This window comes from Mesoplodon mirus (genome assembly GCF_964341445.2).
Source record: "Mesoplodon mirus genome assembly, chromosome: X".
NCBI lineage: Eukaryota > Metazoa > Chordata > Mammalia > Artiodactyla > Ziphiidae > Mesoplodon > Mesoplodon mirus.
The window spans coordinates 142,154,120-142,181,276 of record NC_138981.1 but is presented as its reverse complement, the minus strand read 5'-3'; positions in this window follow the sequence as shown (position 1 = coordinate 142,181,276).

The window sequence follows — 27,157 nt, the reverse complement described above, 5'->3', positions numbered from 1 at the left end:
CTTCTGTTTCTTTTTCTTTATTTCTTTTTTCTTAAAAAAACGGGAATGGAGGGCTTCCCTGGTGGCGCAGTGGTTAAGAATCTGCCTGCCAATGCAGGGGACACGGGTTCGAGCCCTGGTCCGGGAAGATCCCACATTGCCATGGAGCAGCTAAGCACGTGCACCACAACTACTGAGCCTGCGCTCTGGAGCCCGTGAGCCACAACTACTGAAGCCCACGCTCCTAGAGCCTGTGCTCCGCAACAAGAGAAGCCACCGCAATGAGAAGCCCGCACACCGCAACTGGAGAAAAGGCCTCACGCAGTGATTAAGACCCAACGCAGCCAAAAATAAAATAAATAAATAAAAAATAAAAAAAAAAAAAACGGGAATGGAAAAAGGCTGAACAGCAGGAATTAATAAAGCCATGCAAATCCAGTGTACACAAACGTTCACCTCACAGCCGTCAGAATGATCATCAGTAAAAAATGTCCACAAACAATAAAGGCTGAAGGGGTTTTAGAGAACTGCGTACCCTTTAGCTGCCGGTGGGATGTAACCTGGTCAGAGCCAGTAGTGAGAGCAGAATGGAGGTGCGTTTAAGGGTAATAATGGAGCTACCATGTGATGTGGTAGGCCCACTCATGGGACTATCACTGGAGTAGACCAGAATCAAAAAGACACAGGCGGGCAATCCCGCACTGCAGCAAAATGTACCATAGCCAGGACCTGGAAGAAACCAAAATGTCCATCAACAGAAAAATGCACCAAGAAGAAGTCGCCCATGTACACAATGGAATATTAGCCATGAAAAAGCACAGAACTGTGCCGTTGGCACCACCATAGAAGGACCAAGAGATAATCACCCAACTTGAAGTAAGAAAGCAACCGAAAGGCCGACATCCTATGACGTCACTTATAGGTGTTACCTAAAAATTGATACTCATGAAATAATCCCCAAGAGAAGGACACACATAGATTCAGAAAACCAAATTATGTTTAACCAAATGGAAAGGTGTAAGGATTGTATGAATTAGGATATGGGGGTTAACAGACATATACTAATACATAGGAAATATATAATCACAAAATACCTAGGGAATACGAAGAGCGGTCTACTCAACACTCTATAATAACATACACGGGAAAGGATCCAAAGAGGAATAGACAGATACACTGATAGGATGAACCAGAAACTGTACACCTAGGAGAATCTACATTTTGATCAAATTTGCTCTGATAATTTAAAAAATTAAATTTAAATAACAAACAACAATTTAGGAGATATAAGCCTTTGGGTGTTTGCGCTGGCACATTCCACTCTAATTCGCAGCTTACTAACACGATTGCCAGGAAAGCTCTGTGGCCCAAAAACCCAGAGTTGGAAATGAAGAAAGGCTGCCGCCTCGTGGCCGTTTCCCACAAGAGCGGCTTTAAACCCACAGCTAATGGTCACTTAACATTCACAAGGATTCAGGGCTGTAAAGGACACCTGCCCTAAAAAATTGTGCGGAGGTAGGGAATGGCCAAAAAGTTTCAAAACTCTCAAATTTTTCAAGGAGATTGTATGGAGGGCTAAGTTTTACTCACTCACTTTCAAAAAAGAGGAAAATGGATAAAAGCTCCACATCAGTAATTATTACACTCATGCAGATCTAACCTCCAAAAAGGTTTCAACTCACACATGTCAACTACCATCAACTAAAAGTCTACAAACATTACATGCTGAAGGGGTTTTAGAGAACTGTGTACCCTCTAGCTGCTGGTGAGATGTAAAGTGGTGACAGCCAATAATGAGAATAGAAAGGAGCTGCGTTTAAAAGTAAAAATTGAGCCACCATTCCGTTCAGCAGGCCCACCGCTGAGACTCTCACCTGACAAGTCCAGAGTCGAGAAGGCACAGGCTTCAACAGCTGCACTGCAGGAATTTTCACAATAGCCAAGACACGGAAGCAACCAAAATGTCCATCACCATATCAGTTGAAAAAGAAGAAGTGGTTCATGTACACAATAGAATATTAGCCATGAAAAACAATGAAACACTGCTCTTTGAGGCACCATAGTTGAGCCTAGAGATAATCACAGAACATGAGGTAAGTCGGAAAGCAAAAGACATATCCTATGATATCACTTATAGGCGTTATCGAACAACTGACACAAATGAACTTATTTGCACAGAGAAAGACACTCACACACTTAGAAAACAAACTATGCTTGTCTAAAAGGAAAGGTGGGGGGAATGGAAAAATTAGAGATTAGGGTTACCATACGTGTACAAATACCTAATAAATACATATATCAAAAGACCGACCGTATAGTAAGGGAGGTCTATGGAACACTCTGCCATAATTTACATGGGAAGTGGATCTGTACATGAATATATATAGATATAGATATAGATATAGATAGATATATATATGTTATGCACAAATGAACCAGATTGTCTACACCTAGCACAAACAATATTCTAATCATTACCCCAATTAAAAAAAACTAAAACAACAAACAGGAAATAATGTAACATAAACTTATGGGGGTTTCTCCTGGCACATTCCATTTCAATTTACAACTTAGGAACAGGGATTCCAGAAGGGCTCTGCTGCCCTAGTAACCAGATTTGGGAATGGAGAAATGCTGCCGCCTAGTGGCCGTTTACCACAACAGCAGCTTTAAACGCAGTGCTAATGGTCACTAAATATTCACACTCATTACAGGCCTGTGAATGACACCTGCCCTCAAAAACAGTCCTGGGGGCGAATATTGACCAAAACATCAATTTTGAGGGCAACCTTTCAAGAAGACAATTTCAGGACGTTAATTGTATTCTCCATTTTTTTCATTTTTTCTTTAACAGAAATTTTAAAAGGTGTGGGAAAATGAACCTTAGAAAGAATTAAAGACATGCAAATCCAAATTACAAAAGTCCTATCAGCTCACACCAGTCAGAATGGCCATCAGCAAAAATTCTGCAAACAATAAATGCTGAAGGGGTTGTGGAGAAATGCCTAGCCTTGGTTCAATGTGGGACATGGTAAGAGCCAGTAAGGAAAACACAAAGGAGGTGCCTTGAAAAGGTAAATACTGAGCTACCATTCAATCAAGCATGCCCACTGCTGGGCCTATCGACTGAGAGGATGAGAATCAAAAAGACACAGGCTGGACTTCACTAGTGGCACAGTGGTTGACGGTCTTCCACCGAAGAAGGGGACACGGGTTCATGCCCTGGTTCGGGAAAATCACACACGCCGCGGAGCGGCTGGTCCCATGAGCTATGGCTGCTGGGCCTGTGCGTCCAGAGCCTGTGCTCTGCAATGGGAGTAGCCATGGCAGTGAGTGGCCCACGTACCGCAAAAAATAAAAAAAAAAACACAGACTGGCAATCCTACACTCCAGCAATATTTATCATAGCCAACACTTGGAAGCTATGAAAATGTCCATCAACAGAGGAATGCACAAAGAAAAAGTGGTCCATGTACACAATGGAATATGACTCCAATAAAAAAAATATAAATTCAATGTAGAAAACAAACATAAGTAAAGAAACATCAGCTTTTCGGGGTTTATCCAGGCACATTCCACTCTAATTTATAACCGAGGAATACCACTGCAAGGTAGTCTGTTTCCCTAGTTAAAAGTTTGGGAAAAGCAGAAATGCTGCCACCCTCTGTCCGTGATCTGCAACAGTAGCTTTAAAAACTGTGCTAAGGGTCACTTCATATGCACCAGTACTGGAGGGCTGTAAATGAAACCTGCCCTCAAAACGTCTGGAGGGGCGTAATGGCCAAAATCTTTCTAAATGTCACACATACTTCAAGAAAACAGTTTGAAGAGGTAAGCTGTACGCACAGCTTGAAGACAAAAAGGACATGCCAGAAAGCTCAATTTCAATGGATTATGAGACGCAGGCAAATCCAACCACAAACATGGACCAGCTCACACTAGTCAGAATAAACCTCAGCAAAAAAACTACAAACAATAAATGCTGAAGGTGTTGTGCAGAAGTGCATACCCTCAACGTTAAGTGGGACGTGACCTGGTAAGAGCCACTAATGAGAACAGAATGGAGGTGCCTTTACAAGGTAAACATTTTGCTACCATATGATCCAGCAGGCCCACTCCTGGGCCTATAACCTAAGAAGACAGAATTGGAAAGACACAGGCAGGCAAATGTGCATTGCCGCAGCATTACAATAGCCAAGTCATGGAAGCAACCAAAAAGTCCATCAACAGATGAGTGGACAAAGAAGAACTGGTACATGTACAGACAGAGTATTAGACAAGGAAATAAAGGACACGATGCCATTTGCAGCACCGTAGATGAGTCTAGAGGTAATCACACAACTTGTAGTATGTCAGAAAGAGAAAAGACACATATCCTATGATATCACTTATAGGTATTACCTATAAATTCATACCAGTGAAGATATTTCCACAGAGAAGGCCAACCACAGATTCATTAAACAAACTTATGGTTCCCCAATGGAAATTTGTGAGGATTGGATACATTAGCATATCAGGGTTAACAGACGTATACAAACACAGGGGAAATATATAATCACCAAAGACCTACGGAATACCAAGAGGAGACTACTCAACGTTCTGTCATAACGTACATGGGAAAAGGATTCCAGGAAGAAAAGACATATGTGTATGTGTCAAAGAACCACATCTTGCACACCTAGAACAAGCCAAACTTTGTAATCAAACTTGCTGTGGTAAACATAAAAATTAAATTTAAAAAAATGAACAAGAAGTAGGGAGACATCTACTTAAGGGGCATTTTCCTGGCACATTCCATTCTAAATTACAACCTAGAACACGACTTCCATTGAGGCTCTGTTGCCCTAGTCACCAGATTTGGTAAAGTAGAACTGCTGCCACCTTGTGGGCGTTTCACACAACAGCAGCTTTCATCCCAGCATCAATGGTCAGTTGATATTCAAAATACTTGCAGGCCTGTAAATCACACCTGCCCGGAAAACCAATCCTGGGGTCGTATGTCGACCAAAAAATTCAAAAGGCGTGCATATTTCAAACCGACAGTTTCAAGAGGCATAATTTATGCACATTTGTCTTCTGTTTCTTTTTCTTTATTTCTTTTTTCTTAAAAAAACGGGAATGGAGGGCTTCCCTGGTGGCGCAGTGGTTAAGAATCTGCCTGCCAATGCAGGGGACACGGGTTCGAGCCCTGGTCCGGGAAGATCCCACATTGCCATGGAGCAGCTAAGCACGTGCACCACAACTACTGAGCCTGCGCTCTGGAGCCCGTGAGCCACAACTACTGAAGCCCACGCTCCTAGAGCCTGTGCTCCGCAACAAGAGAAGCCACCGCAATGAGAAGCCCGCACACCGCAACTGGAGAAAAGGCCTCACGCAGTGATTAAGACCCAACGCAGCCAAAAATAAAATAAATAAATAAAAAATAAAAAAAAAAAAAACGGGAATGGAAAAAGGCTGAACAGCAGGAATTAATAAAGCCATGCAAATCCAGTGTACACAAACGTTCACCTCACAGCCGTCAGAATGATCATCAGTAAAAAATGTCCACAAACAATAAAGGCTGAAGGGGTTTTAGAGAACTGCGTACCCTTTAGCTGCCGGTGGGATGTAACCTGGTCAGAGCCAGTAGTGAGAGCAGAATGGAGGTGCGTTTAAGGGTAATAATGGAGCTACCATGTGATGTGGTAGGCCCACTCATGGGACTATCACTGGAGTAGACCAGAATCAAAAAGACACAGGCGGGCAATCCCGCACTGCAGCAAAATGTACCATAGCCAGGACCTGGAAGAAACCAAAATGTCCATCAACAGAAAAATGCACCAAGAAGAAGTCGCCCATGTACACAATGGAATATTAGCCATGAAAAAGCACAGAACTGTGCCGTTGGCACCACCATAGAAGGACCAAGAGATAATCACCCAACTTGAAGTAAGAAAGCAACCGAAAGGCCGACATCCTATGACGTCACTTATAGGTGTTACCTAAAAATTGATACTCATGAAATAATCCCCAAGAGAAGGACACACATAGATTCAGAAAACCAAATTATGTTTAACCAAATGGAAAGGTGTAAGGATTGTATGAATTAGGATATGGGGGTTAACAGACATATACTAATACATAGGAAATATATAATCACAAAATACCTAGGGAATACGAAGAGCGGTCTACTCAACACTCTATAATAACATACACGGGAAAGGATCCAAAGAGGAATAGACAGATACACTGATAGGATGAACCAGAAACTGTACACCTAGGAGAATCTACATTTTGATCAAATTTGCTCTGATAATTTAAAAAATTAAATTTAAATAACAAACAACAATTTAGGAGATATAAGCCTTTGGGTGTTTGCGCTGGCACATTCCACTCTAATTCGCAGCTTACTAACACGATTGCCAGGAAAGCTCTGTGGCCCAAAAACCCAGAGTTGGAAATGAAGAAAGGCTGCCGCCTCGTGGCCGTTTCCCACAAGAGCGGCTTTAAACCCACAGCTAATGGTCACTTAACATTCACAAGGATTCAGGGCTGTAAAGGACACCTGCCCTAAAAAATTGTGCGGAGGTAGGGAATGGCCAAAAAGTTTCAAAACTCTCAAATTTTTCAAGGAGATTGTATGGAGGGCTAAGTTTTACTCACTCACTTTCAAAAAAGAGGAAAATGGATAAAAGCTCCACATCAGTAATTATTACACTCATGCAGATCTAACCTCCAAAAAGGTTTCAACTCACACATGTCAACTACCATCAACTAAAAGTCTACAAACATTACATGCTGAAGGGGTTTTAGAGAACTGTGTACCCTCTAGCTGCTGGTGAGATGTAAAGTGGTGACAGCCAATAATGAGAATAGAAAGGAGCTGCGTTTAAAAGTAAAAATTGAGCCACCATTCCGTTCAGCAGGCCCACCGCTGAGACTCTCACCTGACAAGTCCAGAGTCGAGAAGGCACAGGCTTCAACAGCTGCACTGCAGGAATTTTCACAATAGCCAAGACACGGAAGCAACCAAAATGTCCATCACCATATCAGTTGAAAAAGAAGAAGTGGTTCATGTACACAATAGAATATTAGCCATGAAAAACAATGAAACACTGCTCTTTGAGGCACCATAGTTGAGCCTAGAGATAATCACAGAACATGAGGTAAGTCGGAAAGCAAAAGACATATCCTATGATATCACTTATAGGCGTTATCGAACAACTGACACAAATGAACTTATTTGCACAGAGAAAGACACTCACACACTTAGAAAACAAACTATGCTTGTCTAAAAGGAAAGGTGGGGGGAATGGAAAAATTAGAGATTAGGGTTACCATACGTGTACAAATACCTAATAAATACATATATCAAAAGACCGACCGTATAGTAAGGGAGGTCTATGGAACACTCTGCCATAATTTACATGGGAAGTGGATCTGTACATGAATATATATAGATATAGATATAGATAGATAGATATATGTTATGCACAAATGAACCAGATTGTCTACACCTAGCACAAACAATATTCTAATCATTACCCCAATTAAAAAAAAACTAAAACAACAAACAGGAAATAATGTAACATAAACTTATGGGGGTTTCTCCTGGCACATTCCATTTCAATTTACAACTTAGGAACAGGGATTCCAGAAGGGCTCTGCTGCCCTAGTAACCAGATTTGGGAATGGAGAAATGCTGCCGCCTAGTGGCCGTTTACCACAACAGCAGCTTTAAACGCAGTGCTAATGGTCACTAAATATTCACACTCATTACAGGCCTGTGAATGACACCTGCCCTCAAAAACAGTCCTGGGGGTGAATATTGACCAAAACATCAATTTTGAGGGCAACCTTTCAAGAAGACAATTTCAGGACGTTAATTGTATTCTCCATTTTTTTCATTTTTTCTTTAACAGAAATTTTAAAAGGTGTGGGAAAATGAACCTTAGAAAGAATTAAAGACATGCAAATCCAAATTACAAAAGTCCTATCAGCTCACACCAGTCAGAATGGCCATCAGCAAAAATTCTGCAAACAATAAATGCTGAAGGGGTTGTGGAGAAACGCCTAGCCTTGGTTCAATGTGGGACATGGTAAGAGCCAGTAAGGAAAACACAAAGGAGGTGCCTTGAAAAGGTAAATACTGAGCTACCATTCAATCAAGCATGCCCACTGCTGGGCCTATCGACTGAGAGGATGAGAATCAAAAAGACACAGGCTGGACTTCACTAGTGGCACAGTGGTTGACGGTCTTCCACCGAAGAAGGGGACACGGGTTCATGCCCTGGTTCGGGAAAATCACACACGCCGCGGAGCGGCTGGTCCCGTGAGCTATGGCTGCTGGGCCTGTGCGTCCACAGCCTGTGCTCTGCAATGGGAGTAGCCATGGCAGTGAGTGGCCCACGTACCGCAAAAAATAAAAAAAAAAAAAACACAGACTGGCAATCCTACACTCCAGCAATATTTATCATAGCCAACACTTGGAAGCTATGAAAATGTCCATCAACAGAGGAATGCACAAAGAAAAAGTGGTCCATGTACACAATGGAATATGACTCCAATAAAAAAATATAAATTCAATGTAGAAAACAAACATAAGTAAAGAAACATCAGCTTTTCGGGGTTTATCCAGGCACATTCCACTCTAATTTATAACCGAGGAATACCACTGCAAGGTAGTCTGTTTCCCTAGTTAAAAGTTTGGGAAAAGCAGAAATGCTGCCACCCTCTGTCCGTGACCTGCAACAGCAGCTTTAAAAACTGTGCTAAGGGTCACTTCATATGCACCAGTACTGGAGGGCTGTAAATGAAACCTGCCCTCAAAACGTCTTGAGGGGCGTAATGGCCAAAATCTTTCTAAATGTCACACATACTTCAAGAAAACAGTTTGAAGAGGTAAGCTGTACGCACAGCTTGAAGACAAAAAGGACATGCCAGAAAGCTCAATTTCAATGGATTATGAGACGCAGGCAAATCCAACCACAAACATGGACCAGCTCACACTAGTCAGAATAAACCTCAGCAAAAAAACTACAAACAATAAATGCTGAAGGTGTTGTGCAGAAGTGCATACCCTCAACGTTAAGTGGGACGTGACCTGGTAAGAGCCACTAATGAGAACAGAATGGAGGTGCCTTTACAAGGTAAACATTTTGCTACCATATGATCCAGCAGGCCCACTCCTGGGCCTATAACCTAAGAAGACAGAATTGGAAAGACACAGGCAGGCAAATGTGCATTGCCGCAGCATTACAATAGCCAAGTCATGGAAGCAACCAAAAAGTCCATCAACAGATGAGTGGACAAAGAAGAACTGGTACATGTACAGACAGAGTATTAGCCAAGGAAATAAAGGACATGATGCCATTTGCAGCACCGTAGATGAGTCTAGAGGTAATCACACAACTTGTAGTATGTCAGAAAGAGAAAAGACACATATCCTATGATATCACTTATAGGTATTACCTATAAATTCATACCAGTGAAGATATTTCCACAGAGAAGGCCAACCACAGATTCATTAAACAAACTTATTATGGTTCCCCAATGGAAATTTGTGAGGATTGGATACATTAGCATATCAGGGTTAACAGACGTATACAAACACAGGGGAAATATATAATCACCAAAGACCTACGGAATACCAAGAGAAGACTACTCAACGTTCTGTCATAACGTACATGGGAAAAGGATTCCAGGAAGAAAAGACATATGTGTATGTGTCAAAGAACCACATCTTGCACACCTAGAACAAGCCAAACTTTGTAATCAAACTTGCTGTGGTAAACATAAAAATTAAATTTAAAAAAATGAACAAGAAGTAGGGAGACATCTACTTAAGGGGCTTTTTCCTGGCACGTTCCATTCTAAATTACAACCTAGAACACGACTTCCATTGAGGCTCTGTTGCCCTAGTCACCAGATTTGGTAAAGTAGAACTGCTGCCACCTTGTGGGCGTTTCACACAACAGCAGCTTTCATCCCAGCATCAATGGTCAGTTGATATTCAAAATACTTGCAGGCCTGTAAATCACACCTGCCCGGAAAACCAATCCTGGGGTCGTATGTCGACCAAAAAATTCAAAAGGCGTCCATATTTCAAACCGACAGTTTCAAGAGGCATAATTTATGCACATTTGTCTTCTGTTTCTTTTTCTTTATTTCTTTTTTCTTAAAAAAACGGGAATGGAAAAAGGCTGAACAGCAGGAATTAATAAAGCCATGCAAATCCAGTGTACACAAACGTTCACCTCACAGCCGTCAGAATGATCATCATTAAAAAATGTCCACAAACAATAAAGGCTGAAGGGGTTTTAGAGAACTGCGTACCCTTTAGCTGCCGGTGGGATGTAACCTGGTAAGAGCCAGTAGTGAGAGCAGAATGGAGGTGCGTTTAAGGGTAATAATGGAGCTACCATGTGATGTGGTAGGCCCACTCATGGGACTATCACTGGAGTAGACCAGAATCAAAAAGACACAGGCGGGCAATCCCGCACTGCAGCAAAATGTACCATAGCCAGGACCTGGAAGAAACCAAAATGTCCATCAACAGAAAAATGCACCAAGAAGAAGTCGCCCATGTACACAATGGAATATTAGCCATGAAAAAGCACAGAACTGTGCCGTTGGCACCACCATAGAAGGACCAAGAGATAATCACCCAACTTGAAGTAAGAAAGCAACCGAAAGGCCGACATCCTATGACGTCACTTATAGGTGTTACCTAAAAATTGATACTCATGAAATAATCCCCAAGAGAAGGACACACATAAATTCAGAACACCAAATTATGTTTAACCAAATGGAAAGGTGTAAGGATTGTATGAATTAGGATATGGGGGTTAACAGACATATACTAATACATAGGAAATATATAATCACAAAATACCTAGGGAATACGAAGAGCGGTCTACTCAACACTCTATAATAACATACACGGGAAAGGATCCAAAGAGGAATAGACAGATACACTGATAGGATGAACCAGAAACTGTACACCTAGGAGAATCTACATTTTGATCAAATTTGCTCTGATAATTTAAAAAATTAAATTTAAATAACAAACAACAATTTAGGAGATATAAGCCCTTGGGTGTTTGCGCTGGCACATTCCACTCTAATTCGCAGCTTACTAACACGATTGCCAGGAAAGCTCTGATGCCCAAAAACCCAGAGTTGGACATGAAGAAATGCTGCCACCTCGTGGCCGTTTCCCACAAGAGCGGCTTTAAACCCACAGCTAATGGTCACTTAACATTCACAAGGATTCAGGGCTGTAAAGGACACCTGCCCTAAAAAATTGTGCGGAGGTAGGGAATGGCCAAAAAGTTTCAAAACTCTCAAATTTTTCAAGGAGATTGTATGGAGGGCTAAGTTTTACTCACTCACTTTCAAAAAAGAGGAAAATGGATAAAAGCTCCACATCAGTAATTATTACACTCATGCAGATCTAACCTCCAAAAAGGTTTCAACTCACACATGTCAACTACCATCAACTAAAAGTCTACAAACATTACATGCTGAAGGGGTTTTAGAGAACTGTGTACCCTCTAGCTGCTGGTGAGATGTAAAGTGGTGACAGCCAATAATGAGAATAGAAAGGAGCTGCGTTTAAAAGTAAAAATTGAGCCACCATTCCGTTCAGCAGGTCCACCGCTGAGACTCTCACCTGACAAGTCCAGAGTCGAGAAGGCACAGGCTTCAACAGCTGCACTGCAGGAATTTTCACAATAGCCAAGACACGGAAGCAACCAAAATGTCCATCACCATATCAGTTGAAAAAGAAGAAGTGGTTCATGTACACAATAGAATATTAGCCATGAAAAACAATGAAACACTGCTCTTTGAGGCACCATAGTTGAGCCTAGAGATAATCACAGAACATGAGGTAAGTCGGAAAGCAAAAGACATATCCTATGATATCACTTATAGGCGTTATCGAACAACTGACACAAATGAACTTATTTGCACAGAGAAAGACACTCACACACTTAGAAAACAAACTATGCTTGTCTAAAAGGAAAGGTGGGGGGAATGGAAAAATTAGAGATTAGGGTTACCATACGTGTACAAATACCTAATAAATACATATATCAAAAGACCGACCGTATAGTAAGGGAGGTCTATGGAACACTCTGCCATAATTTACATGGGAAGTGGATCTGTACATGAATATATATAGATATAGATATAGATAGATATATATATGTTATGCACAAATGAACCAGATTGTCTACACCTAGCACAAACAATATTCTAATCATTACCCCAATTTAAAAAAAACTAAAACAACAAACAGGAAATAATGTAACATAAACTTATGGGGGTTTCTCCTGGCACATTCCATTTCAATTTACAACTTAGGAACAGGGATTCCAGAAGGGCTCTGCTGCCCTAGTAACCAGATTTGGGAATGGAGAAATGCTGCCGCCTAGTGGCCGTTTACCACAACAGCAGCTTTAAACGCAGTGCTAATGGTCACTAAATATTCACACTCATTACAGGCCTGTGAATGACACCTGCCCTCAAAAACAGTCCTGGGGGCGAATATTGACCAAAACATCAATTTTGAGGGCAACCTTTCAAGAAGACAATTTCAGGACGTTAATTGTATTCTCCATTTTTTTCATTTTTTCTTTAACAGAAATTTTAAAAGGTGTGGGAAAATGAACCTTAGAAAGAATTAAAGACATGCAAATCCAAATTACAAAAGTCCTATCAGCTCACACCAGTCAGAATGGCCATCAGCAAAAATTCTGCAAACAATAAATGCTGAAGGGGTTGTGGAGAAATGCCTAGCCTTGGTTCAATGTGGGACATGGTAAGAGCCAGTAAGGAAAACACAAAGGAGGTGCCTTGAAAAGGTAAATACTGAGCTACCATTCAATCAAGCATGCCCACTGCTGGGCCTATCGACTGAGAGGATGAGAATCAAAAAGACACAGGCTGGACTTCACTAGTGGCACAGTGGTTGACGGTCTTCCACCGAAGAAGGGGACACGGGTTCATGCCCTGGTTCGGGAAAATCACACACGCCGCGGAGCGGCTGGTCCCGTGAGCTATGGCTGCTGGGCCTGTGCGTCCACAGCCTGTGCTCTGCAATGGGAGTAGCCATGGCAGTGAGTGGCCCACGTACCGCAAAAAATAAAAAAAAAAACACAGACTGGCAATCCTACACTCCAGCAATATTTATCATAGCCAACACTTGGAAGCTGTGAAAATGTCCATCAACAGAGGAATGCACAAAGAAAAAGTGGTCCATGTACACAATGGAATATGACTCCAATAAAAAAAATATAAATTCAATGTAGAAAACAAACATAAGTAAAGAAACATCAGCTTTTCGGGGTTTATCCAGGCACATTCCACTCTAATTTATAACCGAGGAATACCACTGCAAGGTAGTCTGTTTCCCTAGTTAAAAGTTTGGGAAAAGCAGAAATGCTGCCACCCTCTGTCCGTGACCTGCAACAGCAGCTTTAAAAACTGTGCTAAGGGTCACTTCATATGCACCAGTACTGGAGGGCTGTAAATGAAACCTGCCCTCAAAACGTCTTGAGGGGCGTAATGGCCAAAATCTTTCTAAATGTCACACATACTTCAAGAAAACAGTTTGAAGAGGTAAGCTGTACGCACAGCTTGAAGACAAAAAGGACATGCCAGAAAGCTCAATTTCAATGGATTATGAGACGCAGGCAAATCCAACCACAAATATGGACCAGCTCACACTAGTCAGAATAAACCTCAGCAAAAAAACTACAAACAATAAATGCTGAAGGTGTTGTGCAGAAGTGCATACCCTCAACGTTAAGTGGGACGTGACCTGGTAAGAGCCACTAATGAGAACAGAATGGAGGTGCCTTTACAAGGTAAACATTTTGCTACCATATGATCCAGCAGGCCCACTCCTGGGCCTATAACCTAAGAAGACAGAATTGGAAAGACACAGGCAGGCAAATGTGCATTGCCGCAGCATTACAATAGCCAAGTCATGGAAGCAACCAAAAAGTCCATCAACAGATGAGTGGACAAAGAAGAACTGGTACATGTACAGACAGAGTATTAGCCAAGGAAATAAAGGACATGATGCCATTTGCAGCACCGTAGATGAGTCTAGAGGTAATCACACAACTTGTAGTATGTCAGAAAGAGAAAGACACATATCCTATGATATCACTTATAGGTATTACCTATAAATTCATACCAGTGAAGATATTTCCACAGAGAAGGCCAACCACAGATTCATTAAAGAAACTTATTATGGTTCCCCAATGGAAATTTGTGAGGATTGGATACATTAGCATATCAGGGTTAACAGACGTATACAAACACAGGGGAAATATATAATCACCAAAGACCTACGGAATACCAAGAGAAGACTACTCAACGTTCTGTCATAACGTACATGGGAAAAGGATTCCAGGAAGAAAAGACATATGTGTATGTGTCAAAGAACCACATCTTGCACACCTAGAACAAGCCAAACTTTGTAATCAAACTTGCTGTGGTAAACATAAAAATTAAATTTAAAAAAATGAACAAGAAGTAGGGAGACATCTACTTAAGGGGCTTTTTCCTGGCACATTCCATTCTAAATTACAACCTAGAACACGACTTCCATTGAGGCTCTGTTGCCCTAGTCACCAGATTTGGTAAAGTAGAACTGCTGCCACCTTGTGGGCGTTTCACACAACAGCAGCTTTCATCCCAGCATCAATGGTCAGTTGATATTCAAAATACTTGCAGGCCTGTAAATCACACCTGCCCGGAAAACCAATCCTGGGGTCGTATGTCGACCAAAAAATTCAAAAGGCGTCCATATTTCAAACCGACAGTTTCAAGAGGCATAATTTATGCACATTTGTCTTCTGTTTCTTTTTCTTTATTTCTTTTTTCTTAAAAAAACGGGAATGGAAAAAGGCTGAACAGCAGGAATTAATAAAGCCATGCAAATCCAGTGTACACAAACGTTCACCTCACAGCCGTCAGAATGATCATCAGTAAAAAATGTCTACAAACAATAAAGGCTGAAGGGGTTTTAGAGAACTGCGTACCCTTTAGCTGCCGGTGGGATGTAACCTGGTAAGAGCCAGTAGTGAGAGCAGAATGGAGGTGCGTTTAAGGGTAATAATGGAGCTACCATGTGATGTGGTAGGCCCACTCATGGGACTATCACTGGAGTAGACCAGAATCAAAAAGACACAGGTGGGCAATCCCGCACTGCAGCAAAATGTACCATAGCCAGGACCTGGAAGAAACCAAAATGTCCATCAACAGAAAAATGCACCAAGAAGAAGTCGCCCATGTACACAATGGAATATTAGCCATGAAAAAGCACAGAACTGTGCCGTTGGCACCACCATAGAAGGACCAAGAGATAATCACCCAACTTGAAGTAAGAAAGCAACCGAAAGGCCGACATCCTATGACGTCACTTATAGGTGTTACCTAAAAATTGATACTCATGAAATAATCCCCAAGAGAAGGACACACATAAATTCAGAACACCAAATTATGTTTAACCAAATGGAAAGGTGTAAGGATTGTATGAATTAGGATATGGGGGTTAACAGACATATACTAATACATAGGAAATATATAATCACAAAATACCTAGGGAATACGAAGAGCGGTCTACTCAACACTCTATAATAACATACACGGGAAAGGATCCAAAGAGGAATAGACAGATACACTGATAGGATGAACCAGAAACTGTACACCTAGGAGAATCTACATTTTGATCAAATTTGCTCTGATAATTTAAAAAATTAAATTTAAATAACAAACAACAATTTAGGAGATATAAGCCCTTGGGTGTTTGCGCTGGCACATTCCACTCTAATTCGCAGCTTACTAACACGATTGCCAGGAAAGCTCTGTGGCCCAAAAACCCAGAGTTGGAAATGAAGAAAGGCTGCCGCCTCGTGGCCGTTTCCCACAAGAGCGGCTTTAAACCCACAGCTAATGGTCACTTAACATTCACAAGGATTCAGGGCTGTAAAGGACACCTGCCCTAAAAAATTGTGCGGAGGTAGGGAATGGCCAAAAAGTTTCAAAACTCTCAAATTTTTCAAGGAGATTGTATGGAGGGCTAAGTTTTACTCACTCACTTTCAAAAAAGAGGAAAATGGATAAAAGCTCCACATCAGTAATTATTAGACTCATGCAGATCTAACCTCCAAAAAGGTTTCAACTCACACATGTCAACTACCATCAACTAAAAGTCTACAAACATTACATGCTGAAGGGGTTTTAGAGAACTGTGTACCCTCTAGCTGCTGGTGAGATGTAAAGTGGTGACAGCCAATAATGAGAATAGAAAGGAGCTGCGTTTAAAAGTAAAAATTGAGCCACCATTCCGTTCAGCAGGCCCACCGCTGAGACTCTCACCTGACAAGTCCAGAGTCGAGAAGGCACAGGCTTCAACAGCTGCACTGCAGGAATTTTCACAATAGCCAAGACACGGAAGCAACCAAAATGTCCATCACCATATCAGTTGAAAAAGAAGAAGTGGTTCATGTACACAATAGAATATTAGCCATGAAAAACAATGAAACACTGCTCTTTGAGGCACCATAGTTGAGCCTAGAGATAATCACAGAACATGAGGTAAGTCGGAAAGCAAAAGACATATCCTATGATATCACTTATAGGCGTTATCGAACAACTGACACAAATGAACTTATTTGCACAGAGAAAGACACTCACACACTTAGAAAACAAACTATGCTTGTCTAAAAGGAAAGGTGGGGGGAATGGAAAAATTAGAGATTAGGGTTACCATACGTGTACAAATACCTAATAAATACATATATCAAAAGACCGACCGTATAGTAAGGGAGGTCTATGGAACACTCTGCCATAATTTACATGGGAAGTGGATCTGTACATGAATATATATAGATATAGATATAGATATAGATAGATATATATATGTTATGCACAAATGAACCAGATTGTCTACACCTAGCACAAACAATATTCTAATCATTACCCCAATTAAAAAAAACTAAAACAACAAACAGGAAATAATGTAACATAAACTTATGGGGGTTTCTCCTGGCACATTCCATTTCAATTTACAACTTAGGAACAGGGATTCCAGAAGGGCTCTGCTGCCCTAGTAACCAGATTTGGGAATGGAGAAATGCTGCCGCCTAGTGGCCGTTTACCACAACAGCAGCTTTAAACGCAGTGCTAATGGTCACTAAATATTCACACTCATTACAGGCCTGTGAATGACACCTGCCCTCAAAAACAGTCCTGGGGGCGAATATTGACCAAAACATCAATTTTGAGGGCAACCTTTCAAGAAGACAATTTCAGGACGTTAATTGTATTCTCCATTTTTTTCATTTTTTCTTTAACAGAAATTTTAAAAGGTGTGGGAAAATGAACCTTAGAAAGAATTAAAGACATGCAAATCCAAATTACAAAAGTCCTATCAGCTCACACCAGTCAGAATGGCCATCAGCAAAAATTCTGCAAACAATAAATGCTGAAGGGGTTGTGGAGAAATGCCTAGCCTTGGTTCAATGTGGGACATGGTAAGAGCCAGTAAGGAAAACACAAAGGAGGTGCCTTGAAAACGTAAATACTGAGCTACCATTCAATCAAGCATGCCCACTGCTGGGCCTATCGACTGAGAGGATGAGAATCAAAAAGACACAGGCTGGACTTCACGAGTGGCACAGTGGTTGACGGTCTTCCACCGAAGAAGGGGACACGGGTTCATGCCCTGGTTCGGGAAAATCACACACGCCGTGGAGCGGCTGGTCCCGTGAGCTATGGCTGCTGGGCCTGTGCGTCCAGAGCCTGTGCTCTGCAATGGGAGTAGCCATGGCAGTGAGTGGCCCACGTACCGCAAAAAATAAAAAAAAAAACACAGACTGGCAATCCTACACTCCAGCAATATTTATCATAGCCAACACTTGGAAGCTATGAAAATGTCCATCAACAGAGGAATGCACAAAGAAAAAGTGGTCCATGTACACAATGGAATATGACTCCAATAAAAAAATATAAACTCAATGTAGAAAACAAACATAAGTAAAGAAACATCAGCTTTTCGGGGTTTATCCAGGCACATTCCACTCTAATTTATAACCGAGGAATACCACTGCAAGGTAGTCTGTTTCCCTAGTTAAAAGTTTGGGAAAAGCAGAAATGCTGCCACCCTCTGTCCGTGACCTGCAACAGCAGCTTTAAAAACTGTGCTAAGGGTCACTTCATATGCACCAGTACTGGAGGGCTGTAAATGAAACCTGCCCTCAAAACGTCTTGAGGGGCGTAATGGCCAAAATCTTTCTAAATGTCACACATACTTCAAGAAAACTGTTTGAAGAGGTAAGCTGTACGCACAGCTTGAAGACAAAAAGGACATGCCAGAAAGCTCAATTTCAATGGATTATGAGACGCAGGCAAATCCAACCACAAACATGGACCAGCTCACACTAGTCAGAATAAACCTCAGCAAAAAAACTACAAACAATAAATGCTGAAGGTGTTGTGCAGAAGTGCATACCCTCAACGTTAAGTGGGACGTGACCTGGTAAGAGCCACTAATGAGAACAGAATGGAGGTGCCTTTACAAGGTAAACATTTTGCTACCATATGATCCAGCAGGCCCACTCCTGGGCCTATAACCTAAGAAGACAGAATTGGAAAGACACAGGCAGGCAAATGTGCATTGCCGCAGCATTACAATAGCCAAGTCATGGAAGCAACCAAAAAGTCCATCAACAGATGAGTGGACAAAGAAGAACTGGTACATGTACAGACAGAGTATTAGCCAAGGAAATAAAGAACACGATGCCATTTGCAGCACCGTAGATGAGTCTAGAGGTAATCACACAACTTGTAGTATGTCAGAAAGAGAAAGACACATATCCTATGATATCACTTATAGGTATTACCTATAAATTCATACCAGTGAAGATATTTCCACAGAGAAGGCCAACCACAGATTCATTAAACAAACTTATGGTTCCCCAATGGAAATTTGTGAGGATTGGATACATTAGCATATCAGGGTTAACAGACGTATACAAACACAGGGGAAATATATAATCACCAAAGACCTACGGAATACCAAGAGAAGACTACTCAACGTTCTGTCATAACGTACATGGGAAAAGGATTCCAGGAAGAAAAGACATATGTGTATGTGTCAAAGAACCACATCTTGCACACCTAGAACAAGCCAAACTTTGTAATCAAACTTGCTGTGGTAAACATAAAAATTAAATTTAAAAAAATGAACAAGAAGTAGGGAGACATCTACTTAAGGGGCTTTTTCCTGGCACATTCCATTCTAAATTACAACCTAGAACACGACTTCCATTGAGGCTCTGTTGCCCTAGTCACCAGATTTGGTAAAGCAGAACTGCTGCCAACTTGTGGGCGTTTCACACAACAGCAGCTTTCATCCCAGCATCAATGGTCAGTTGATATTCAAAATAATTGCAGGCCTGTAAATCACACCTGCCCGGAAAACCAATCCTGGGGTCGTATGTCGACCAAAAAATTCAAAAGGCGTCCATATTTCAAACCGACAGTTTCAAGAGGCATAATTTATGCACATTTGTCTTCTGTTTCTTTTTCTTTATTTCTTTTTTCTTAAAAAAACGGGAATGGAAAAAGGCTGAACAGCAGGAATTAATAAAGCCATGCAAATCCAGTGTACACAAACGTTCACCTCACAGCCGTCAGAATGATCATCAGTAAAAAATGTCTACAAACAATAAAGGCTGAAGGGGTTTTAGAGAACTGCGTACCCTTTAGCTGCCGGTGGGATGTAACCTGGTAAGAGCCAGTAGTGAGAGCAGAATGGAGGTGCGTTTAAGGGTAATAATGGAGCTACCATGTGATGTGGTAGGCCCACTCATGGGACTATCACTGGTGTAGACCAGAATCAAAAAGACACAGGCGGGCAATCACGCACTGCAGCAAAATGTACCATAGCCAGGACCTGGAAGAAACCAAAATGTCCATCAACAGAAAAATGCACCAAGAAGAAGTCGCCCATGTACACAATGGAATATTAGCCATGAAAAAGCACAGAACTGTGCCGTTGGCACCACCATAGAAGGACCAAGAGATAATCACCCAACTTGAAGTAAGAAAGCAACCGAAAGGCCGACATCCTATGACGTCACTTATAGGTGTTACCTAAAAATTGATACTCATGAAATAATCTCCAAGAGAAGGACACACATAGATTCAGAAAACCAAATTATGTTTAACCAAATGGAATGGTGTAAGGATTGTATGAATTAGGATATGGGGGTTAACAGACATATACTAATACATAGGAAATATATAATCACAAAATACCTAGGGAATACGAAGAGCGGTCTACTCAACACTCTATAATAACATACACGGGAAAGGATCCAAAGAGGAATAGACAGATACACTGATAGGATGAACCAGAAACTGTACACCTAGGAGAATCTACATTTTGATCAAATTTGCTCTGATAATTTAAAAAATTAAATTTAAATAACAAACAACAATTTAGGAGATATAAGCCCTTGGGTGTTTGCGCTGGCACATTCCACTCTAATTCGCAGCTTACTAACACGATTGCCAGGAAAGCTCTGTTGCCCAAAAACCCAGAGTTGGAAATGAAGAAATGCTGCCACCTCGTGGCCGTTTCCCACAAGAGCGGCTTTAAACCCACAGCTAATGGTCACTTAACATTCACAAGGATTCAGGGCTGTAAAGGACACCTGCCCTAAAAAATTGTGCGGAGGTAGGGAATGGCCAAAAAGTTTCAAAACTCTCAAATTTTTCAAGGAGATTGTATGGAGGGCTAAGTTTTACTCACTCACTTTCAAAAAAGAGGAAAATGGATAAAAGCTCCACATCAGTAATTATTACACTCATGCAGATCTAACCTCCAAAAAGGTTTCAACTCACACATGTCAACTACCATCAACTAAAAGTCTACAAACATTACATGCTGAAGGGGTTTTAGAGAACTGTGTACCCTCTAGCTGCTGGTGAGATGTAAAGTGGTGACAGCCAATAATGAGAATAGAAAGGAGCTGCGTTTAAAAGTAAAAATTGAGCCACCATTCCGTTCAGCAGGTCCACCGCTGAGACTCTCACCTGACAAGTCCAGAGTCGAGAAGGCACAGGCTTCAACAGCTGCACTGCAGGAATTTTCACAATAGCCAAGACACGGAAGCAACCAAAATGTCCATCACCATATCAGTTGAAAAAGAAGAAGTGGTTCATGTACACAATAGAATATTAGCCATGAAAAACAATGAAACACTGCTCTTTGAGGCACCATAGTTGAGCCTAGAGATAATCACAGAACATGAGGTAAGTCGGAAAGCAAAAGACATATCCTATGATATCACTTATAGGTGTTATCGAACAACTGACACAAATGAACTTATTTGCACAGAGAAAGACACTCACACACTTAGAAAACAAACTATGCTTGTCTAAAAGGAAAGGTGGGGGGAATGGAAAAATTAGAGATTAGGGTTACCATACGTGTACAAATACCTAATAAATACATATATCAAAAGACCGACCGTATAGTAAGGGAGGTCTATGGAACACTCTGCCATAATTTACATGGGAAGTGGATCTGTACATGAATATATATAGATATAGATATAGATATAGATATAGATAGATATATATATGTTATGCACAAATGAACCAGATTGTCTACACCTAGCACAAACAATATTCTAATCATTACCCCAATTAAAAAAAACTAAAACAACAAACAGGAAATAATGTAACATAAACTTATGGGGGTTTCTCCTGGCACATTCCATTTCAATTTACAACTTAGGAACAGGGATTCCAGAAGGGCTCTGCTGCCCTAGTAACCAGATTTGGGAATGGAGAAATGCTGCCGCCTAGTGGCCGTTTACCACAACAGCAGCTTTAAACGCAGTGCTAATGGTCACTAAATATTCACACTCATTACAGGCCTGTGAATGACACCTGCCCTCAAAAACAGTCCTGGGGGCGAATATTGACCAAAACATCAATTTTGAGGGCAACCTTTCAAGAAGACAATTTCAGGACGTTAATTGTATTCTCCATTTTTTTCATTTTTTCTTTAACAGAAATTTTAAAAGGTGTGGGAAAATGAACCTTAGAAAGAATTAAAGACATGCAAATCCAAATTACAAAAGTCCTATCAGCTCACACCAGTCAGAATGGCCATCAGCAAAAATTCTGCAAACAATAAATGCTGAAGGGGTTGTGGAGAAATGCCTAGCCTTGGTTCAATGTGGGACATGGTAAGAGCCAGTAAGGAAAACACAAAGGAGGTGCCTTGAAAAGGTAAATACTGAGCTACCATTCAATCAAGCATGCCCACTGCTGGGCCTATCGACTGAGAGGATGAGAATCAAAAAGACACAGGCTGGACTTCACGAGTGGCACAGTGGTTGACGGTCTTCCACCGAAGAAGGGGACACGGGTTCATGCCCTGGTTCGGGAAAATCACACACGCCGCGGAGCGGCTGGTCCCGTGAGCTATGGCTGCTGGGCCTGTGCGTCCAGAGCCTGTGCTCTGCAATGGGAGTAGCCATGGCAGTGAGTGGCCCACGTACCGCAAAAAATAAAAAAAAAAACACAGACTGGCAATCCTACACTCCAGCAATATTTATCATAGCCAACACTTGGAAGCTATGAAAATGTCCATCAACAGAGGAATGCACAAAGAAAAAGTGGTCCATGTACACAATGGAATATGACTCCAATAAAAAAATATAAACTCAATGTAGAAAACAAACATAAGTAAAGAAACATCAGCTTTTCGGGGTTTATCCAGGCACATTCCACTCTAATTTATAACCGAGGAATACCACTGCAAGGTAGTCTGTTTCCCTAGTTAAAAGTTTGGGAAAAGCAGAAATGCTGCCACCCTCTGTCCGTGACCTGCAACAGCAGCTTTAAAAACTGTGCTAAGGGTCACTTCATATGCACCAGTACTGGAGGGCTGTAAATGAAACCTGCCCTCAAAACGTCTTGAGGGGCGTAATGGCCAAAATCTTTCTAAATGTCACACATACTTCAAGAAAACTGTTTGAAGAGGTGAGCTGTACGCACAGCTTGAAGACAAAAAGGACATGCCAGAAAGCTCAATTTCAATGGATTATGAGACGCAGGCAAATCCAACCACAAACATGGACCAGCTCACACTAGTCAGAATAAACCTCAGCAAAAAAACTACAAACAATAAATGCTGAAGGTGTTGTGCAGAAGTGCATACCCTCAACGTTAAGTGGGACGTGACCTGGTAAGAGCCACTAATGAGAACAGAATGGAGGTGCCTTTACAAGGTAAACATTTTGCTACCATATGATCCAGCAGGCCCACTCCTGGGCCTATAACCTAAGAAGACAGAATTGGAAAGACACAGGCAGGCAAATGTGCATTGCCGCAGCATTACAATAGCCAAGTCATGGAAGCAACCAAAAAGTCCATCAACAGATGAGTGGACAAAGAAGAACTGGTACATGTACAGACAGAGTATTAGCCAAGGAAATAAAGAACACGATGCCATTTGCAGCACCGTAGATGAGTCTAGAGGTAATCACACAACTTGTAGTATGTCAGAAAGAGAAAGACACATATCCTATGATATCACTTATAGGTATTACCTATAAATTCATACCAGTGAAGATATTTCCACAGAGAAGGCCAACCACAGATTCATTAAACAAACTTATGGTTCCCCAATGGAAATTTGTGAGGATTGGATACATTAGCATATCAGGGTTAACAGACGTATACAAACACAGGGGAAATATATAATCACCAAAGACCTACGGAATACCAAGAGAAGACTACTCAACGTTCTGTCATAACGTACATGGGAAAAGGATTCCAGGAAGAAAAGACATATGTGTATGTGTCAAAGAACCACATCTTGCACACCTAGAACAAGCCAAACTTTGTAATCAAACTTGCTGTGGTAAACATAAAAATTAAATTTAAAAAAATGAACAAGAAGTAGGGAGACATCTACTTAAGGGGCTTTTTCCTGGCACATTCCATTCTAAATTACAACCTAGAACACGACTTCCATTGAGGCTCTGTTGCCCTAGTCACCAGATTTGGTAAAGCAGAACTGCTGCCACCTTGTGGGCGTTTCACACAACAGCAGCTTTCATCCCAGCATCAATGGTCAGTTGATATTCAAAATACTTGCAGGCCTGTAAATCACACCTGCCCGGAAAACCAATCCTGGGGTCGTATGTCGACCAAAAAATTCAAAAGGCGTCCATATTTCAAACCGACAGTTTCAAGAGGCATAATTTATGCACATTTGTCTTCTGTTTCTTTTTCTTTATTTCTTTTTTCTTAAAAAAACGGGAATGGAAAAAGGCTGAACAGCAGGAATTAATAAAGCCATGCAAATCCAGTGTACACAAACGTTCACCTCACAGCCGTCAGAATGATCATCAGTAAAAAATGTCTACAAACAATAAAGGCTGAAGGGGTTTTAGAGAACTGCGTACCCTTTAGCTGCCGGTGGGATGTAACCTGGTAAGAGCCAGTAGTGAGAGCAGAATGGAGGTGCGTTTAAGGGTAATAATGGAGCTACCATGTGATGTGGTAGGCCCACTCATGGGACTATCACTGGTGTAGACCAGAATCAAAAAGACACAGGCGGGCAATCCCGCACTGCAGCAAAATGTACCATAGCCAGGACCTGGAAGAAACCAAAATGTCCATCAACAGAAAAATGCACCAAGAAGAAGTCGCCCATGTACACAATGGAATATTAGCCATGAAAAAGCACAGAACTGTGCCGTTGGCACCACCATAGAAGGACCAAGAGATAATCACCCAACTTGAAGTAAGAAAGCAACCGAAAGGCCGACATCCTATGACGTCACTTATAGGTGTTACCTAAAAATTGATACTCATGAAATAATCCCCAAGAGAAGGACACACATAAATTCAGAACACCAAATTATGTTTAACCAAATGGAAAGGTGTAAGGATTGTATGAATTAGGATATGGGGGTTAACAGACATATACTAATACATAGGAAATATATAATCACAAAATACCTAGGGAATACGAAGAGCGGTCTACTCAACACTCTATAATAACATACACGGGAAAGGATCCAAAGAGGAATAGACAGATACACTGATAGGATGAACCAGAAACTGTACACCTAGGAGAATCTACATTTTGATCAAATTTGCTCTGATAATTTAAAAAATTAAATTTAAATAACAAACAACAATTTAGGAGATATAAGCCCTTGGGTGTTTGCGCTGGCACATTCCACTCTAATTCGCAGCTTACTAACACGATTGCCAGGAAAGCTCTGATGCCCAAAAACCCAGAGTTGGACATGAAGAAATGCTGCCACCTCGTGGCCGTTTCCCACAAGAGCGGCTTTAAACCCACAGCTAATGGTCACTTAACATTCACAAGGATTCAGGGCTGTAAAGGACACCTGCCCTAAAAAATTGTGCGGAGGTAGGGAATGGCCAAAAAGTTTCAAAACTCTCAAATTTTTCAAGGAGATTGTATGGAGGGCTAAGTTTTACTCACTCACTTTCAAAAAAGAGGAAAATGGATAAAAGCTCCACATCAGTAATTATTACACTCATGCAGATCTAACCTCCAAAAAGGTTTCAACTCACACATGTCAACTACCATCAACTAAAAGTCTACAAACATTACATGCTGAAGGGGTTTTAGAGAACTGTGTACCCTCTAGCTGCTGGTGAGATGTAAAGTGGTGACAGCCAATAATGAGAATAGAAAGGAGCTGCGTTTAAAAGTAAAAATTGAGCCACCATTCCGTTCAGCAGGTCCACCGCTGAGACTCTCACCTGACAAGTCCAGAGTCGAGAAGGCACAGGCTTCAACAGCTGCACTGCAGGAATTTTCACAATAGCCAAGACACGGAAGCAACCAAAATGTCCATCACCATATCAGTTGAAAAAGAAGAAGTGGTTCATGTACACAATAGAATATTAGCCATGAAAAACAATGAAACACTGCTCTTTGAGGCACCATAGTTGAGCCTAGAGATAATCACAGAACATGAGGTAAGTCGGAAAGCAAAAGACATATCCTATGATATCACTTATAGGCGTTATCGAACAACTGACACAAATGAACTTATTTGCACAGAGAAAGACACTCACACACTTAGAAAACAAACTATGCTTGTCTAAAAGGAAAGGTGGGGGGAATGGAAAAATTAGAGATTAGGGTTACCATACGTGTACAAATACCTAATAAATACATATATCAAAAGACCGACCGTATAGTAAGGGAGGTCTATGGAACACTCTGCCATAATTTACATGGGAAGTGGATCTGTACATGAATATATATAGATATAGATATAGATAGATATATATATGTTATGCACAAATGAACCAGATTGTCTACACCTAGCACAAACAATATTCTAATCATTACCCCAATTTAAAAAAAACTAAAACAACAAACAGGAAATAATGTAACATAAACTTATGGGGGTTTCTCCTGGCACATTCCATTTCAATTTACAACTTAGGAACAGGGATTCCAGAAGGGCTCTGCTGCCCTAGTAACCAGATTTGGGAATGGAGAAATGCTGCCGCCTAGTGGCCGTTTACCACAACAGCAGCTTTAAACGCAGTGCTAATGGTCACTAAATATTCACACTCATTACAGGCCTGTGAATGACACCTGCCCTCAAAAACAGTCCTGGGGGCGAATATTGACCAAAACATCAATTTTGAGGGCAACCTTTCAAGAAGACAATTTCAGGACGTTAATTGTATTCTCCATTTTTTTCATTTTTTCTTTAACAGAAATTTTAAAAGGTGTGGGAAAATGAACCTTAGAAAGAATTAAAGACATGCAAATCCAAATTACAAAAGTCCTATCAGCTCACACCAGTCAGAATGGCCATCAGCAAAAATTCTGCAAACAATAAATGCTGAAGGGGTTGTGGAGAAATGCCTAGCCTTGGTTCAATGTGGGACATGGTAAGAGCCAGTAAGGAAAACACAAAGGAGGTGCCTTGAAAAGGTAAATACTGAGCTACCATTCAATCAAGCATGCCCACTGCTGGGCCTATCGACTGAGAGGATGAGAATCAAAAAGACACAGGCTGGACTTCACTAGTGGCACAGTGGTTGACGGTCTTCCACCGAAGAAGGGGACACGGGTTCATGCCCT